A 19,338-nucleotide genomic window follows, 5' to 3' on the forward strand; every position below is an offset into this window, starting at 1 on the left:
TAACTTTTTTAATATGCTTTCTTTGTTTTACTTATTATTTAATATTTCATTATACTTTTATTTTACTACTATTCACAGGCAATTATATTTTTTCGAATAAAAGTAGTTTTAGTAGTTTTTTTATTTAAAGGTAAATAAACTAATATTGTTTTGTTGAGTAGATTATTACGTGAATAATAGATTTATGTCGCCTTGTGGTTATATCTGTAAAAGCTTTGAAGCGGTAAATGAATTGTAAAAATCCGTTACACGATTATTCTGAAATAAATTACATTAATTTATTTTTCTATTGGAATGCGGCCGGTCAATAACTTCTGGCAGTCTGAAAGTCTACAGGAACAAATATTAGACAATAACGATCTGTAATATGCAATAGGAGTAATCCGTATTTCGAAAACACTTTTTCTTACTGATGTACAGATCACTACGTTATTTTTTATTGCTTAAATCAGCGATTTTTGGATAGGGTGCACCATACCTTAATTGATTGAAAGGAAAAGAGCAATATATTTTAACCATTAAAGATTTTACTCCTATAACTCTGTGTAATGCAGTGACTTGTACGGTATTTTAAACTTACGTGTACTGCTGGTGCACTGAACTAAATATTATAACGAATAATAAATAAATATTCAGAGGGAGTAATCCTAATTTCGAAGGCACTTTTTCTTACTAGATGAATATTACGTTATTTATTATCTCTTAAACCATTGACTTTTAGATTGATTGTTTATCAAAGAGCTATCTATATACATTTACACCATTAAGGATTTTACTACTGTTTTAAACATACGTGTAATGCCGGTGTGTCTAAACAAATGAGTAATAAATAAATAAAAATTCAAGGACACTCCATCGGTTTGTAGTGCCATTAATTGATGTTGATATAAGTAAACAACACCTATCATAATTTAACCTAGAGAAGAGCTAGTTTTAAATGAAAACAAATTAACAAGAGATTACTTTTATCTACATGTTTGAAAGTAAAGGTCCTTAAAATCTTAGGAGCATTCCTCCGGCTAAAAAAAACATGTCATGAAAATTTAAATTAAACAATCATAAAGTATTAAGTGTTAGATTTTAAAGGCATAAGACAAAGCCTCATTGGTATGCTTGTAAGGTGAAAGATTATTGGAACTGCGGTGACAAGTGTGGGACGGTCAGGTGGACGAAACGCTGCGTGCATTCTGCAGTGCTCCAGCTAACAATAAACATGCCTTCTTATAATTACAGCAATGGAGTAGACTGATAAATCCTAAATGTAAAGCTGTGCACACACTGCATGTAGAAATATATGTATATTCAGTATCAAGGTTTTATACATTTTTATCACGGTTCGTAATTCATTTATGTTGAGTATAATCAATTAATTTGTTATCAATTAATTTGTTCAACATAATCAATATTGATTAATTAAAATTTTTACATTAAACTAATTTTCACGTAACAAATGGAACGTGAAACCAGAAAAAAATTGGCCTTAAAAAATTAGATATTACAGGTTTTTTTTAAAAGAATCGACATTTTGAATTTGACCGTAGTACGTGGGTGAAATTGGAAATGATACTATGAATAAATACATATTGGAATGTACATTAATTATCAATAACGTGACTTTTCAAATGTACATAACAAAACGTATTGGAAAGAATAAATATTTGTTTCACTGTCGTTTATAACTTTAAAAGATATTTTGATTAATATAATATTACCACAAAGTGTACAAATTGTAGTGTTGTTGAATTGCACAAAGTGTAGTGTATAATAATATAAAAACCTAGTGTCGTTTTATAAGAAATATAAGAAAGAAGATAAAAAAGTTCTTCAACTAATTCTTGAATAATTACCTTTGTATTAAAAAGAATAATTGGCCCACACTGCCTTCTGTGGGTGTAATTATGTAAAGTTTTTGCAAAATAATTTAGTTTAAATATTCTCGCTAAGTACTAATAAGAGATCTAGTTTTACTAAAGAAGATAAAGAATTTCGCAAAATCTTAACTAACGTCTACCGGACGAAGGGTATATCCCTACGGAATTTCAAATCTCTAAACTTTATGATTTCACAGATATCATGATGAGTCATTACTTGGCTGTAAATCTGTCATACACATGGATTAAGTTGTTCTGATTTTCAGGTTACAGTAAAGTTTAATTAATAAAATAATTTTATAAAACTTGCGTCCTTTATTTCTCAGGTCTTCACAGACAATTTATATATAATGTGTTCTAGAAACCTTCGTGATCGTTAAACAATGCGTAAGGCTCCGATTACAAGGAACTGTACGGTACTAAGAACGATCAAGAATAAATCGATATATATTTATTAGTTTGATTATACGGAGTCGTTTTTCTGTAAAACTTATCACAAAGCGAATTATATTTACGAATAGAGCAAAATTGCAAACATAGGAAATATTTTGAGATCTGGACGAACACGCAACTGAGAATATAACTTTATTTTTTATGTCGAAATAATTCGTTAATATTAAATTGCATAATTAAAAATTTAAACTTACGTAATTAAGAATTAATAAATTCTTAGTTTCAGACATTGTGACATTATTAATTTAAATTGTATTTGCATTGCATATGAAATTTTGATTTAATAACATTTCTCTCTATTATAATTCGATTAATGTTGTTATTGATTTATGACGAAATTATTGTATGGGTCAACATATTTACAATATATTACGTGCAGTTCTTGGTTAATGTTATATTTTGTTTCAGCACAGTTTTTTGTAACTATCATTAGTGGATCTAAATAAATATGAGCAATTTTTTCGTAATCGAAGAATACTTTAACAATGTTAAAAGAATATTGTAAAGAAAACTGCATGTAATAATGAATTTCTTCTAAATTTTACAAAGGAGTGATTGCGTAATTTCGATGGCTGGTATTTTCGAACTTATTAATTATTTATGCTTAACTACTACGTTTTAATTAGTCGTTGGAAAATTTTTAGTTTAAATTTTCATTCTAATTATAATTATAAAATAATATAATTAATTTTAGATTGAGGAGTTTAAAGAATGACATTAATACTTCTGTTGTATGCGTAAATGGGCCTGGTTAAAAAAAATTATTTGATTTACTTATATACCTACTGCCAATTTTGTTCTTTTACAGTTATTATCGTTAATATGAACACGGTAGCTGAAACGTAACAAGGGTCGAACTTTACCTTTATAGAATTTGGCAATGCTAATCAATAAAAATTTAAAACGAAACATGAGTATGGGATATAACACTGACAATATAATAGAGTAAGTTTATTAGCATTCAGATAAATTTGATTACCTTTTCAGGGTTTAGGGATATTTTATACTGCTCTAATTAATTACTAAATTAATAATTTCATTATAAATTTACATTCTTTTTGACATAAATATAACGTACATTCAAATGTCGCCACTCGCCTCTAGATGTCGTCTTTAACATTTTTGAGAAGATTTCAATTGAATAATTCAATTAAATAAAATCTTTAGAGGTTTTCCCTGTAAAAGAATAAGAATTATATCTTTATTTCAGAAATAGTAGCAATGAAAGTCATAATAATAATATTATTAACACAGAATATACTCAATTTAATTTACAAGATTTTGTTCAGCTCGTTGTTTTGAAGTTTATGAAAAATAGAAACAAATTACTTTTTGTAAATATATAGACTTTTTCAGTATTACATAATTTTTTAATCGTTCTCTTTCTGGAAAAAAACATGCACCATTCTTTATGCCTCTATTTATAATTTGATAATTCTTCGACTTTCAAGAAGTTCAAAATTCCCGAACACTTCTAGTCACAACAACAAATGTTGCTCATCATTTTTATTCAGCCATAAAAAGGCCAACGAGGCATTTATGACTTTTTGTTATAAATTATCGTAAAGACTGTTTGCTTTAGGAAACCCGAGAGTTATGATTTATACAGAGTAATCACTCTGCATAAATCATAACTCTTGTGTACATAAGAAATCGCTTATGGTATAAGCTTTAAATTGGTGAATGTATAGCACATTAGTCAGCAAAAAGCTTTTAAGCTTTTACACCTATTTCCTTTCACCCCGTATAAAGTGATCAGTACGAAATATAGTACATTACCCCTTTAAAGTTTTTACAATAATTAAAACAGTTTAATGTAATCTTATAGAGGAAAAAGCAATTGTAAGTAATTTTATAATCCGTTAATGGAAAACTTTGAACTTTTTACTATATAAAAAGTGTAACGCCTGTTTCCAAGTGGGAGATCGTCTTAAATAAAATAATGAGGCCAAGTACATGTGTCGCTATGGTTTATTTACATACATTGATTCATCAATGCACAACACAAATCGGAGTAAATGCGTAAAGTTTTACAACTTTAGCATTAAAAAGTATTTTTAGATGTTCACCGCGTGTTATAAGTAAACAAAATAAAGGATTAAGATTTGTTTAAACCTCGCAGATGAAAATGTACAGAACCGTTATTAGATCGAAAAAGATCTGCAACAATTATGATTATCAAAATATTAACCACAATTATAATATATATTTATTATTCAACATTATTTTAGACTTCACTAACACACAAAGCGAAACTTTCCGGGAGTTAGAACGAACCGTTCCATAAATATATTTTATATTATATTATAATATTTCTGTATATTAATATATTTTATTTATATATTGAATAATAATATATTTTATTGTAATATTTCTTTTTAAACTTAAATTTTAGTCACAACTTCAATAATATTGTATAAGTTTAAAAAAATGTATAAAAGTCTATTCCTTTTCTTATCGTGCAAACATTTACTTCGTATATTTTAGAAGCGTAGTTTTTTTATGCAGTCATAACAGCAGATGTAGATATTATAGATGGCCGGTCTTTCTAAAATTGACATTCAATCTCTTTTGTATTTTCTGTTTTTAGATACTTTTAAAACCAGTTGCAAACATACCTGTTTAAACTGACTATATAAACACGTAGACTACATATACTACATAGTTTTCATCGATGAATAATTTTGAGATATAATGCGTCTACAAACGTTCTAGAAAAGTTTACTAATTAAGTCACTCCTTTTGAAAATCATTAGAAGCACATTGTATTGATTTGAATAAATCTGTTAATTCAAGCACTGATTAACGACATTTTGTGTCATAATATTTACACTGGATCTCGAGGTTTGCTAACGCGATGCTTTTGCCACGGTTTGTTAGTACTGTGTGGATCAAAAATAGAAACGATTTTCTCGTTTATGTCGTAAATTATATTTACGTCGCTGACTTGTTCATTTATGTATCTAGGACACGTTTATTCTGTTACTGTCACATCAAGATAAAATATACTGTTAATCTATTTTTGAAACCAAATTATAACGAGAACCTTTTTGTTTATTAAGACCAATTAAAATATAAAAGACGGACGTAACGTCTACAGTCATTGACTGTGAGGGAAATTGTGGAAACAAAGAATAGCGCGTGTTTTTTTGAACTTCTTTCCCTAACATTTATTTCGCAACAAATATATTGTGTAATGTATACCTTTTTCTAATGATTATAAAATAATAAAATACGTGTACAAGCATAATCATACCATTTTAACATAACAAAATAAATTATACATTATAATAATTTCCATAAATATTTAAATATTTACTCGTAAATACTGGACATGAAGTAAACACGATAAAATCAATTCATTTTAGAATTTTTGTTGTTAGAATAGTTATGATTGTTTTAATTTATACATATTTAATTGCAGTATTGTTATTTTTGAACACTAACATTTAATAAAACGATATAAATTTTACGATTTTTTTTCGAAAAATCTAGAGATAGTTTTTAACGTATCTTTTTGTATTTCATCTCACAGAACAGACCTCTTTTTTACTTTTTACTGGATGAACATGTATTAAAATAAAAAAGAACGGAATCGCTAGCTCTAAACTCAAAAAAACCGGCGTCTCTTTTTCCTGCCATGGCTACGACGTGAAATGTCCTGTTAAGGATAAGCAACTCAAGAACCAGAACTGCCAAGTATTTAAAAAAAAAATGAGTAATATTTACAAGTTATCAACTATTACAAAACCTTTTGCAACATCGCAGGTGAGTATATTTAAAATGTTGACAAATTTTTGACACTTTAATACAGTTATATTTCATACAATTTATAATTTTACATCAAATAGTATCAAGTTTAATAAGTAAGCTAGACCTTAACATATTATTAATGAGATTTCAATTAAAAAATTGTAAAAATGTTTACGGATACGTTTGTATAGAACGTACATAAATAAACCGTGAATAAGGAAGAGAACTGGTAATTAAATTAATAATGATTAATCTAAGCATCAATAACAAAATATACAACTGCCAGTCTTAATAATTGAATAAAAAAGACACGTTCGTTTTTATACTTGTTATTTACTTTGTAGATTAGTAACTAAAAGCAAATAAATTTATTTTTCCTTCAAAGTTCAAGCCCTACAGTCTGTATCGCAGTTAAATTTGCAATGCAGAGTTATAGGTTATCTCATAATGTTTTCCCAAGCTGTAGCAAGGTTGTGAATGCATCCATGCAGTCGTATATATATTTCAGTACGAATACTAAGCGATAATGATGACCTTAAGCTGTTTTAGATGCTAAACAATACTTGTACTTAAAGTATGTTTTTCCTTATATATGTTATTATCAAAACGCCGAATCGTTATTTTTTAACATTATTACGAAATACTTATTTTTTTAAATTTTAAAATTGTAAACTACTATATATATCTGTTTATACCTAAAAATATATGCTGGTTTTTATTCTACACATCGAAAATGTCATAGATTTTTTTTTAATAAAAATATTTTGTACCTGTTTTGTTGTCTAACATAACACTTTATTTTTACTAATTTTTAAGCTGCTCGATGAAAGTGTAGACCGGTGTTTGGTGACTTGTGGAAGAAAGCTAAACTGTCATATTGATTATTTTGCGCTTCGCTTGTTTAGTTTAATGAGTGACATTTCATAGCTTAAAATTACGTAGCTATTTTGATAAAGCGTAAAAACTAGTATTCACTCTACGAAACCACAATGATATTATATGTCTTTTCAAGAGCAATATTTTTAATTATAGAACTATGAACCATGTACTTTACTATTTAACCAAGATATATTAAATTGAGTAATGTTTATCTTCAACATTGTCTGAGACATAAGTTTCTTTTTTATAATCAAGTGCGTGAAAAGCCTATTTGAATAGGGACATCATGAACTTGATTTCATGGAAAGTTTTATCGTTTCTTGCTTGTAGCAATTCACCTGTTCACAATTAAACTATTCCTCACTTATGTGAGGAATAGATTATTAAACAGAATATCATACAAAAATTTCCTCCATAAAAGTTTACTAAGCATATATAAGAGTAAAATGAAAATAATTAATTTTTTCCCTGTTAGGTAATTTTGCAGAGATCTGAACAGGTAACAATAATGGTGCAATATCAGGTGAATATGATGGGTGACTAATGACTTCCCATCCTAACGCATTATGTATTGTTGTATCGTAGTGAAAGCCTTTTTTTTTTTGGGGTTGATGCTGGTCTTTTTTCTTTTACTTATATTTAATTAATTCAGCCACTTGTTGTACATTGATCCTTTCCTGTTCCACCACTAACAAAGCTATTCGTTGACGGGTTCTTGGTTTCAGAAATGTTGCTGATGATATTCATGGTTTGCACTAAGATTTTTTACTTTTAATATTCTCGTGTAGAATCCACTTTTCATCTTTACTGATTAGCTTGTCCAAAAACAGCTTCACGTTGTGTCTTATCAGATGTGGTAAACACATTCTTACATGATCAGACAAATTCCTTTCCGTTAATTCATATGGAACTCAAACACTTTGATTTAACACAAACCCAAGAGTTTTAATGTGATCTCCAACAGTTGTACGATAATTGTCATCCAAAGTCTTTTGCAATTTTTCGGGTAATGGCTAAAAAGTTTTTTTTTATATTTCTTTAGAACTTTCCTTCTAGCCCTATATTTAATACGTGATAATAATATTTGTTTACAGAAACGAGCAAGGACCATTGCGTTTACTTTTGTGTGCAGAAGTTATTAATAAACAAAAATATTTATTGAAATAAATTACGTTTGAAGCGATATCATGCTTGTTTATTTTCCCTTTAAACTTCACAATTGTATTATACATTATATTTATATAAAACTATGGTACGGTTAAGAGTGTACTCATACATAACAGATTTATTTCTTAATCCTTTGCCATTTATTAAATAAACATTTCACCATGTGAATGTTAAAATCGTTTTGTAGAGTTCATGTTATATACAGGTAAAAATATGGGAAACCTGCTTTGTGTTATTACAATATTTACAATTTAATGTATTTTTTTTTAAAAACAGCAATATTTTATATGTAATGTATTTTAATGTAATGTGTTTAATATAATAATGTATTTAATGTAATTTTAATGTAATGTATGTTATAAAAGTTAGGTTAGTTTCTCTTACATACGCTGGGCCTTCGTTCGTTGCTCACACCTTGGCGTATTTATTTTTTAACGGCCGCGAATATACATGAGACATGAGTTGATATAACAGGCGTTCAGCCAGTCACCGCTCAGACAGCGCACGGCTGACATTCGCGAAGCGCGCACGCGAAACAATTTTCCCGCCGTTCTTTCAAAAAATATTATAATTTTATTGCAAGTTATCAATTTTGCATTTGTTTTAATTACGTTTAAATATGCCTAAGATGAAATAGTTTTTTTTTAATTGACTACGTTGGATTTTTTTGGTGCAAGCGTATTATATAGACCGATCTGCGTGCTTCCATCCTGTTTTCGTCCGCGTAAAACATCTGTGATATTTATTAGTTGTGAAACTATTGTATTTAGTTTTGTTTATTTAATTTCGTTTCGTGAAATTAATTTTCGCGGAACGTAGCGATAAAAGGTCTTTATGATAGGTCCATATATGAAGGTGAGTAACCTAAAAACGTGTTATTATATTTTTCAGTTAACATTTATTTCATTAGTTGTTATCGCATTTTTGTATAACGTATATATAAGTGGTACTTATTGGCTGAGGTGTATAAACTATGGACGATAATTATGTTTTGTTTTAATTATAACAATTTTCCGATATTCGTTGCCCGACTTAAAACATATTAAAACTCTTTTGCTTTCTTGCTACATGCAGAATAACGGAAGTTTTCACATGGCTTAATTTAACATATATGGAATTAAATTTGTGTCCAAAAATTATAAACAATATTGCTAACAAGCGGTTATTTCTAGCCATATCATATAAATTAAAGGAAATGTGACCAGACAATCAACATTCCGTCAAAATCACAAATTAAATTTTTCAAAAGCCCGTTCAAATTTAAATTCACAAAATGATATCCTAGTACAAATTTTTCACTTACAGAGTAGAATAATTAATAATTATGAACATGAATTGTGCATCATATTTTAAAAAAAACGTACTTCTCGATAATTATAAGCACGTTACTGTGTAATTTAATATTTAATGTTAAGCTTTCAATAATCTGTAGATTTAGGAACAGACGATGACCCGATGACCATGTCGAAACCTTGAAATTTAAATATCATTATAAATACAATGATGACATTTGGCGCAGATTTCATATCTTTGGTTTTAGTTTTTGATGCGAAACTATTGCCACGTATGGAAAATTCTGTAAAAGGTTCAGAAAGGAGTTTTCAGTTTTGTTAGTGTTTATATTAAATTAGAAAAACATGTGTATTTTCTTTTGAGTGTATTTTATTTTTTACACGTGTGATCGCAAAAACTACCGTTTTATTAATTAACTAGTATTTCTATTACACTGAACTAAAGTAATTATCATTTTAATATTCCATTTTAAGAGTAGGTACATTTTGAAACAGTAAAATATGTTTTGAACCCAAAATATTAAAACTATTTCTCAAATAATACTTTAATTTGTAAACTAAGCATGAGTTGTTATATGTTAATACAGGATTTTATCTCAAAACGTTACGTTTTTACATTGCATTAAAAGCATTACAGCATATAGCAAAATAAACCGCCAACGAGCAACGAAAAAAACCGGTACTCTGTTGTTTAATTTTGTCAATTTCTTCGTATTTTCAAGCATATAATACGTCTCTTATTCTCTGAATTTAAAATTATAAACGTTTATTTTTGATGAAGTTAATGTAGTAAACAGTTGTAAACATTTAACCAAAACTTTGTATATCGTCATTACCAGTTTTTATTTGTTTAATGATTATTATCATAGAATGATCATTGATATTTACATCTATATTGGTACCGAAACCGCTGTAGCACGCCATAGGTATGCGCGCGGCGAGATGGGTTGGGTATCGGCCATTCGGTTCCGGCAGTCCGCCATCTCGCCGCGATTTCCTACGACGCGATATGACAGTTTAAGTAACACTTTTAATATAAGTATTACGTACATCAATTAATTTATGTTAATCGATAGACGCCCACTGTAAAGTCTTGTTGCTGCCCGCATCTAGCGACTTCCCGCGATCTTGATTATCGGTTCTCCTAGTGGGACTTACATACTATACGAACCGCTACGTACAGAAATATTCTGTAATTATTCTATTATAGCAACCGATCCAGGCTCAGGGACTTCTTGCTGTCGGGCACCCTTGAGTTCTAAACGTGTCTCGAAGAGTAGCTCAAACCGAAGTTCCTTTTCGAGGTTACTTGTTCCGGTCCCTCCATTTAGAATCCACCTAAGAGAATCGAGAACTTGATGGCTGTCTATTTCGGTTTTCCATCGCTTTGTTAGCAGTAAGCATATTAACTACTCATCTACTGCATTCAACACTTCTGTCATCTAGTTTATAGGTAAAATACACCGTTTACTAAAGTTTTATGATAACACATTGTTATTAGTTTCAACAACGTAAATTTCATGTTCGAGTATGTATGTTGTTAAAGTAGTGTCATGGTATAATTATAGTGTTTTCCGCTACATGACACACATAATCGGTAATCATTCCATACCAATTCAGACATGTACTGGTATGACCTTATTTTAAACGTAACATGTAATAACATTTATTCGAATATATTTAACTAAATATATACATATCAGTAATGACCGACATATTAATGGATATACAGCGTTTGTCATATGAAATTTCTAACGTATTTTGAAATGCTAAATGGTTAGGTCGTCTTACGCAGGAAACTTTACTGATTTGTAACCTCCTTCAAAACGGAGCAATTATTTTGGCACAGTACTGCTAAACTTTAAAAATATGCGTTGCCGTGATAAACAAGGGTACGCGATATGTTTTAAAACTCAGATAAAATGTCTAATACAAGAATCTAATAAATCTTTAACGCCTATGTTGAATGACCGAGTCTTGCGCTGCCCACATTTTTTCAGCGATTTTCCTTTGACTATGTAGTTGGTCTACCTAGTGCAGGGCATACCCACACCGCATCTACAAGTTCGTGGTTGCCACTAGAGAATCTGTCGACCCCAATGGCGGTCGTTTACAAGAGAGATGTATCCCACCTAGTACCACCAGATACGACAATTTTATGAGCTACGTCGCTGGTCCTGTTTTTTTTGGAGATCTCATTTATAACTCGATCTAGTGGTTAAACACCGTGCTTAGATCTCTCCATATTCTCTGGATCTTGAGCCTTCTTATAAGGCCCATCACAAAAGACCATTTCTCAAATTAGTATGTCATCACCGGCAACACACATTGGCCAAAAATCTTCGTCTTCAAACATTGCAATATTTTGGATACAAGTGTTTTCGGTTAGAAGACCTTTGTCTTGCCTGAAGGCTATGTATCCAGGTCATCCATGTTCTCAGACATGATTATATAATCTTCAAACCGAAGGTGAGTTATGTACTCGCCGTTTATGTTGCTGTCGAAACTTAATCCATACACCTAAATAATATATATCTTGCTTAAAATGAATAAGCCTCTAAACATATAACACACGAAACAGGCAAGTGATAAAACATGGCGCAAACGACTGTATTGAAAACCGTAAAGGGTTTCAATTATCGCCTCTTGTTCTCAATTACAGAATAGCGTATATAACTAAAAGAATAGTACATGCCGAATAAAAATAAATTGTTTTATATAACAGAGTTATTACTACTTTTGCGTTTGAAAACCTAGGATATTACCATATGACAATGACAATAGTTCTACTGTTGTATTGTTTTAGTTTTTTAAAATATCGTGAAAAAAACTTTTATAGTTTTAGGTCTATGCTAAAGTTGCTTAAATACAGGCAGCTAATAAAGTCTTTAAAAAGTTTGCATGTAAAATTTAGATGCTAAAAATTTTATAAACTTTGTTGAAGTAAGTGCAAACTCATCAATGTAAAAAAATCATTTGAAATTTACTTCGTAATCGATTATTATAATTAGTCTGTTAGTTTTTATGTCACTGACTATCTTGAAACAACTGCTATTAGATGCGGTTTATTGTTAAAGCAAGGTCTCGGTAATGAGTACAATTGAAGGTTGCCCAAATTGTTTATTTTCGTTTTTCTGTCTTGAAAGTGACGACCGAAGTGCCGTATTAAACTTGAAACTTCTTTGTAAGCAGTGATAATCATATATAATTAATGCACTATGCAATTACATAAGATTGTATCCCGGAAATCGAACTCACGACCTACCATCGCAAGTCTCAGTCTTCTACCACTGGGCTACCAATGCTCGTATATACCACTGCCGTATCCACTGCTTTATATATACTGCTTTTTTTCTACTTATCTGTAAAAATCCAGTAATTTTTGAATTGTTAATTTGTCAGGTCAGATATACGCTTTTTTCTTCAGATCTATTATTCGAACAAAAAAATCCATTAAAAACCATTGTTTAATTTAAATACAAAATTATTAGTGTTGTTTCTAGATAGATATAGTTCTTTTTTATATTATAATTATGTAGTTAACAGCTGTATAAGTCAAGGTTGGCGACTATCGTGTCCCTATTGTTTCACGCCACTGCCAGTGGTCCGAATGATAGCGCTCTGAAAAACATTAATTAGTGATGTGCTGGTGTCGTTGACGTAATGCACGCGTCATGATCACGTTTCACTTAAATGATACGTATTATAAACTTTGTCAATCTATATACAAAACGAATGGTTCTTTGTTTAAATATTTTTGTTTGATTCTAATATATTATCGTTTGCCACTAAACAAGCAATATATGATTTAACATAAAATCATTTTATTTAAATTCATTTTTACGAAATAGCTGCTTGAAAAACGTTTTTATGTTACAGAATAATTGGTTATAGATGTTAAAAGCTTTAAATAGGTGAATGTACAGCTCATTTGCTGTTAAATAATATAGGGTACACCCAATCCAAAAATCAATGGTTTCTGAAGTAATAAATGACATTAAAATATTATAATAAGAAAAGCGCTTTCAAAATTTGCTTTACTTTCTATCTGTACAGACTTTGTACTTCCAGAAGTTATTGGCCTGTTGTATCCAATGCAAAATATAAATAAATGTGACATATTTCAGAGTGATCACTTTATACAGGAAATAGATGTAAAAGATTTAAAACTAGTTGCTGGCACATGTGCTATATGTGCTCATCTTGTATATACGTTCATGCAGAATTATCTATCTATATATATATATATATATATATATATATATATAACAAAGCGTATAAAGATTATTTATTTTTGATTATTTTATTTTAAAAAAATTTCTTTGTTTTTCGTCTTTTATATATATATACTACTACTAGTTACTGCTTATGCGACTCTGTTCCGAGATCATGTTCAAAAAAATGCAGCACACTTATTCCTCTCTTGCGGACCCACGTCTTTCTCGAACTAAAACACTGACGCGGGTAAACTATTCTTCCCGTCCATTCATAGTATAAACAATTTTGTTGGCTAAAGCAACGGTTTCTACAAACAATTTAAGAAACTAAACATTTTATACAACGGTCGCTAAGTGTTTTACGGATGTTGCTGTTTGTCAACTCAGATAGTCTACATAAAAATGTAATGGTAAAAGCAACAGTCTAATAAATCGTCTTATTAATAACATAAGACTGATTTTAATTATCATTTAGTTCAATTAGAAAGGTATCGTGACGTTATACCTTCGGAAATTTAACCGATAGCAATTAGCCAAAAAACTTACGATCGCAATTAAATTTAGCTGACAAGTGAAGTAAAATAAGATCAAATAAGAACAATTTGCCGATTACACAAGGTTGTATTTGAAAATATGTGAAGGCTTAAATATCTTTTAATGTTGTCTGGACACGAATTAGGAATAAATATAGAAAGTGCTTCATTATTGTTCTTTTATTAATGTAGCCTTTCGAATGTCTTAGTACAATAGAAAAAATATTCTATATAGATCTATTTCTTTGTATCAAAATAACTATTATCTTTCAAATCATCCCGTATGAGTTCTTAATAAATTAATCGAACACCAATTCTAGAACGATGTAAGATAACTAATTTTAATTTATAAATAATATCAGCAAATGTAAGTAATTTTGTCCGCTGAAGCCGGAAATATAACAATATAATCTTAAGGTTGTTCCAATATTAGTTTTAATGCATAAAATCTGAAAAGCGTTTATCTACGGCAAAAGAGTTTACGACTCGTTTATGTTTAACAATAGAATTGCTCGTGACTAATAACAACTAGAATATAGAATGTCGAGACTGCAGACGAAACTGTATTTCTGTACATCTCTGGACGTAATTCCATGAATCTAATTTTGATTACGATATATCTTTCGATATTAATACTAAGAAACTTTCACGAAACGACGTCAAAAGATTGTACTTATGTTTATTTGAATATTATTATTATACATTATCCATAGAAGAGCCGCCGTATTAGAAACTAGAATCAGACGGAACTCCCATATATTACCTTAACCCTTCAACTTACGCTATGATTCTTTTAAACGCTCCCTGATCTGAGTAGAACCCAAAACAAATTCAGACTACTTATTTTTTGGTGGTCACTTTTACTTCTTAATAATGATATTCCCACGTTTATCATTTTTAAGTTTGACATTAATTGCATTATACTACGAGTACAACTACAACTTCACATTTGCGTATAAAATTACTATTAATAAGATGACAAATAGAAGTCTAGTTCATGCTTATTGATCCTAGAGTACAGAAATTCTTCTTTGCATTGTGACGAATAAAAGAAACCTAGGAATTGATTATCTTTATTATCCACTGAATTGTAGATCTTTATCTAAGTGTAGGTTTCTACGCTGCTAGGTATAGACTGTCTAGGTGATGATGTAAGACAGTGATGCAGAATTTATAATCGGACAAACAACGACTACGTCATATTCAAGTTTTACAAAAATCTTAAGTTGGCAAACTACAAATCTTAAGTTAATACTTGATCTTATTTTATTCTGGGACCCTCAGCTAGCAGGTATGAATAAAGTTGTTTTGCGTTAGCGAATTTCTTACAAAGAAATTGTAATTTCTTGCCCACCGCCAATAAAATTACGCTTGTACTATCACTTCTGCTTTCTACATTTGCTATTCTTGATCTCATCCAGTTCTAACGTGACAAACTTGATCGACTTGAAAGTTTTGAAAAGGGTTCATAATTGCAATATGTATAATTATCACAATTCGGTTTCGTTCCAAGCTCACGTGACTACCTATTCGCTTTAGCCAAAATACGCATCTTCTCTCCTTACTCTACAATAATCTATTAGATAAGTCTTTTCCATTCTTTGCTTATGAACGTTATATTTTTCTCAACAATTGTTACTTTAAAACATTAAGGAGAGACTTCAATTTAAGTGATCTAGACGTTCCCGTAGAGTGGGTCTTTGTCAGTTATTTTATTGCCTCAACAAACTGCCGTAACATATGTAATGTACATATATAACTCATAATTATGCATCAATACTCTTTGGTAAAAATATGGTAGAAAAAGTTTTTAAAATTAGAAACAACTAATAACTTTTTTGGTGAGCAATAAGTCTTTTGTAATTAAATTGTATAAAAAAATAAATTGGATCCATTCGCTTGCCAGTTATGGGTAAAAAAGGAGTAATTTTTCACTGTCGCTTATATTTACCTTCACCCAATGAAACTAATGGAACGGAACCTAATGATTTAATCCAAGCTTAATAAACTGTGTTAATTGTTTACGATTGGCTGAATTCTGCAATAGGTTTATAAACGACAGTAAAATAGCTGCAATGATGATAAATGATGCCTTGTGACTATTCCTCTACTTCTAGGTAAGACGTTGAATAAATACGCGGTAACATGAATTATTATAATTTCATTTAATTCTACATAAACAAAGCTGCGTAAAATACAGAAGAGTGTAATAATGTAATGTTGGCAAATAATTAATAATTATTAATATTATTTCGCATTCTAAATACTTTCGAAAATATGCAAAGCTAAGAAAATATATATTTTTTAAAGAATTCCAGTTAAGGAGTAAGTTACCTAAAGGAAATACATATACAAGAAATTTACACTTTTTTCTTTGCTTAGTGGTAACATTTCGAATCGTTTTAATAGTCCTTTTTGAGTTTTTATCCCTTTCTTCAAATAATAAAGGATTTGCAACAATGTACATTTAAGGACAGTGCAGAAAAAGATGTATGTTCGATGTAAATATGTTTTTAGTCGTCCGTATAAACAACAGCACGTTTCGCTTGCGTCCTCAGCGACGATTCGTGTTCCGACGATAATTGAAAATCACGCTCATGCTCGCGCGTACAACAAATTATTCGATTAATCGTTGATTCGTTCCTGACATCGTTAACACCGGAAAATGGCGGAAAACAAAATTTACTTTGCATCGATGACCCTGCGCAAGGACCGTGGCATGCAACCTCACTAGATCCGCTGCATTTTTCCTCTGTCTCTAAAGGTTGTCGTCGATAGTAAATTGCATGTATAAAAAACACCATTCGACTTAGATGCATTCTAAAATTACGATACCTTGTATCATTGCTACATTGTGTTTAATTTTATGATTTGGTGTATGTTTTTAATGGTTTTTTTGTAGGCGGTTAGGCACGACTAGTCACTAGAAATCATCATAGTAAAAATTAACCTAGATTGTTGCGTATTTCAACAATCGACGTATATTTACGACGTAATTTTTATTACAACATCTACGATGTGTGTATTAGAAATTCAGTTCAATTTAAATAGAAGTTTCTCGTTTGTGTTTAAAAAATGGTAGCTCTAAAAATAAGTAAAACATTTTGTCTGTTTTAATATTCAGTAGTTTGTTCAGACTTAATGTTAAACCAGCTGTTCTAAACATATAGTATTTTAGACGAACATACAAGAAAGATGTTAAACTCTGTTTTCTTACGAAAACCACACTTCATGATCAAATTGTTGATTTAATGAATTTTAATGGACATGGTTTATAGTAAGAAACAAAAACACACGCCTTAATATATTATATTATAGAATATACATTTAAACAACGTTTTTTAATTGTTGCAAAATTACGACGAAATCTATAATATCTGAGGAACCAAATTGACCGCTATCGTAAAGTCGGTTCACGTTCCTTTTTTTAAATCTGGCGCAAGAAGTCACGGAGTTACTTGTACCAGAAAAAAAACTCAACCCAATTTTTGTCCCGGTACACGTTGCAAAACGTGAATGGAGTCGCTTTGTCATTATTTATCGCGCCGCAGCGGTGAACGTACGCCAGGGCAACGATCCGTTTTACTTACAACAATATAATTTTACACGCGGAAATAATCTTAATTTCGTATAAGGACAGGGAACGGATGTTCTGACATGTGACCGTCTGCTTCGAAATATAAGTTTGTTCATAATTTTTTATTCAAAAGCTTACGTAATATTTTACGTGTCTGTGTGAATGCCTTTTGCAATTTATAGAGTTATATTGTGAAATACCTACATGTTTGAGCCGTTCTATATGATATTCGTCCGCGACGAAATTTTATTTCAAGGAAATTTTTTACGCAGGATGTAAGTTGCAAAATTACCCGCTAACTCGTTTCCTTACCTGTTCTGACGTAAAATTTATATCAAGCTTCGATTCACTCTACAAAATAATCATTAGTACCGACTAATATGAATCATTCTGTATTTTAAAACGCTGATTAAGTTTAACAACGGCGTTAAATTGCTTATACTTTGGAAATATTAGATTTTAAAATAGTGCGAATATAACTTTTTTGCAAACGAATAATACGATACGTGCGTCAATTCTTAAGTTCTCATGTTTTGCCTCGTCGTCAATTTCAAGTTCTATGAAATCGGACGATATTTCTTTGAAATGAAACTGGAGTGATGAATGACGAAATGAAGCCCGCATAGTAACTAAACGTAACTCTTTAGCGATTAAAGAATGCTCGATATCTATTTGAGTTTATATTTACGGAAATGTCAAATTTCTGTTTTAGTGGAACAGCATACGCGACCTAAAAAAATTAAAAGGGTATGACGTTTTAAAATCTCTTTATTTTAAAAACAGTTAATTTTTTTAAAGCATATTTCACTTTTGTACTTTAATTGTAAAAAAAACTATTTGATATCAACTCGAGTACATCTTTGTTTTTTGTCTATTACGTGAGAAGGAAAAAAAGTAAAAATAAGAAAATTACTGCGTAGTATCATCAATCGGCTTGCAATTTTATTTAAAACAAGAAGGCTATCAGTTGAGGTGGCGTGTTAAAACAGAGAATCCCTGTTATGATGACGTAATAATTATGTCTTAAAACGAAAAATCTGTACATGATATACACTTATCAATAAACCCGCATGGTAGCTTATGTTCCGTATCCTCTCTCTAAGAGGGGTTCCTAAAATATTGCCGATATCAATCATAAGAACAATCACAAGTATCAACTGACGAATTTTAATAAAACAATATACAAAAAGAACCGATATCATTATTCTTCCTACCTACACTTTGCCCATGTCAATTTGTCCTTCAAGTGCAAATTTGAATAAACCGTTGAACCTGAAAACGTCTGTACTTTTTGCGGGGCGCTTGAACGAATTTATAGAAAAAACCTAACTTTAAATTTATTGTAATTTATTTTTTTTGTTTTAAATTTAGAACGATTCAGATTGCATGTTTATTTATTTTTTGAGACAAACTGACAGTCGAGTTTGTCTTTACTGTATCTTTTGTCATTTATTAATCTATATCTATATATATAAATTCATTTGGTGATATTGAACTTCCTTGTAAGGCATCCTTCAATTTGAACTATGCGGTTTCCAAGTCCACCTTAATTTGAGAACAGCCACAACTAACTCTGATTGAAAGTTCTAGGTACTT

At 30.1% G+C, this 19,338-nt stretch overlaps 1 protein-coding gene across 3 annotated transcripts in view; it reads left to right on the plus strand.

Annotated features, from left to right (window-relative positions):
* The first annotated feature begins 8,625 nt into the window (after positions 1-8,625).
* The window catches only part of LOC137931980 (ATP-sensitive inward rectifier potassium channel 12-like), a 40,273-nt gene continuing 29,560 nt past the window's right edge, over positions 8,626-19,338 (plus strand). For all 3 annotated transcript variants that reach the window (XM_068775508.1, XM_068775507.1, XM_068775509.1), the window contains exon 1: positions 8,626-8,978. The gene's annotated coding sequence lies outside the window, so the exon portion shown is untranslated. The remainder of the gene's footprint in view (positions 8,979-19,338) is intronic.

This window comes from Battus philenor, unplaced genomic scaffold (assembly GCF_028537555.1).
Source record: "Battus philenor isolate CCGP_79_NKW_IND1 unplaced genomic scaffold, ilBatPhil1.0.hap1 SCAF_9, whole genome shotgun sequence".
Lineage (NCBI taxonomy): Eukaryota > Metazoa > Arthropoda > Insecta > Lepidoptera > Papilionidae > Battus > Battus philenor.